A 1,796-nucleotide genomic window follows, 5' to 3' on the forward strand; every position below is an offset into this window, starting at 1 on the left:
TATAGTGCCAATGTTACATGGGATGGAAAAACTCCCGGGGTCTTTACGTTTAGGTGGAGACTTGTTTTGCAAATAAGCACTACATTCCTCAGTGAAAGCTACAGTCTCTACCTCACAAAAAGCACGTTTCCTGGTCAAAATATCTTTCATGAATTTAGCATAAGCAGGAACCTGTAAAATTAATTCAGTAAAAGGAACCGTTACCTGCAAATTTTTGACCACTTCCAAGAATCTGCCAAACTACTTGTCTAGCTTATTCTTGAGTTGTCGGTTTGGGAAGGGGAGTGCAATAAGTGGTACTTGAATATCTGCCCCCTTCTTAACCTCATTTGTAGCCTCATTCTCATTGACTACCTTTTCAGCTTCCTTACCATCCATAACTATCTTCGCGATTTCCTCACTGACCAGATCACTAGCAGACACCCCAGAATCAACCTCAACCGACATAGAAGGACCATCATAATCCCTACCACGCCTTAATGTAATTGCATTAGCAGTCTCCCTATTTTCAGGCTGTGAAGGAAATTGGCCTGGTGGCCTCCCTGCAATAGTAGTAGCCATCTGTGCCAACTGTGTGTCAATGATCTTGTTGTGAGCAGTAAGAGCATCTATCTTTGCATTCTTTTCACTTAGAGATTTTTGCATTTGAAGCATCATGTTTCTCATCTCTACTAGCATAGGGTCAGGCTGTGTGGCTTGAGGTTGTGGTGGTGGAGGTGATGTGTGTTGTCTAGGGAACCCAGGTGGTCCACTAGACTGTTGGTTGTAGTTGTTCCGTGGTTGGTAGGATTGTTGATGTGGGGGTTGGTATGGCTGTTGTGGTGGATGTTGGACTTGGTGAGGGTTCTGGATATTGTTGCTCCTGTAGGATAGTAGAGGGTTGTTTTTGTAGCCCTCATTGTAAGAGTTGGAGAATGGGTTATTTTGTTTGTAGGATTGAAATGCGTTACACTGTTCAACAGAGCTCCTACAGTCCTGTGCATAATGACCAGACATTCCACAACTTTCACTAACAGTAGCAGGTTGGGCACTCATAGCAGCTACACTAGCAGGTTGGGTAGGTTGAGCATTGGCTGCTGGCATATTATCAAACTTATAGTGTAAAGCAGTCAATTGGGCAGTTAATTGTTCAATAGAATTTAAATCATGCTTACCACCCCTATTAGATAGACCTATAGGATTCCCATACTGGGCATTGTGAATGGCTATCTCCTCAATCACCTCCATAGCTCTAGGCACCTCAAGTTGCATGAACCTCCCACTGGCAGCCGAATCTAACAAACATCTAGACTCATTGCCCAGACCATTATAAAACTGCTGAATCAAGAACCAATCTTCCAAACCATGGTGCGGGCATTCTCTTTGCAAATCCTTGAATCTCTCCCAGACCTCGAACAAACTCTCATCCGTTTGTGGCAAGATACCTAATATCTGACCCCTCAGACGAGCCGTTTTCTCAGGTGGGAAATATTTAACATAAAAAGCAAGAGCCAAGGACTCCCAATTAGTGATTTTCAAAGCCGCCCGATTCAACCCATTAATCCACAGTTTAGCTTTCCCACTCAAAGAGAACGGGAAAAGTATCTCCATAGTTTGCTCCGGAGTCAATCCCTTTTGCTTGATGGTGGAACAATATTGGATGAAGGACTGAATGTGAAGATTCGGATCTTCACCTGGTTCCCCACCGTACTGGCGTCTCTCAATCATGTTAATCAATGCAGGCTCAATCTTGAAGGTCTCAGCTGCAATAGAAGGCATGATCGCCTTTGGTAGCACGGACAGACTTGGCTTAGAAA

General features: G+C 43.9%; 1 pseudogene; it reads left to right on the plus strand.

Moving 5' to 3' along the window:
• Positions 1-1,339: 1,339 nt before the first annotated feature.
• Positions 1,340-1,439, plus strand: LOC130464524 (uncharacterized; annotated as a pseudogene).
• Positions 1,440-1,796: the final 357 nt, after the last annotated feature.

Source organism: Spinacia oleracea, chromosome 6, assembly GCF_020520425.1.
Source record: "Spinacia oleracea cultivar Varoflay chromosome 6, BTI_SOV_V1, whole genome shotgun sequence".
Taxonomy (NCBI): Eukaryota; Viridiplantae; Streptophyta; class Magnoliopsida; order Caryophyllales; family Amaranthaceae; genus Spinacia; species Spinacia oleracea.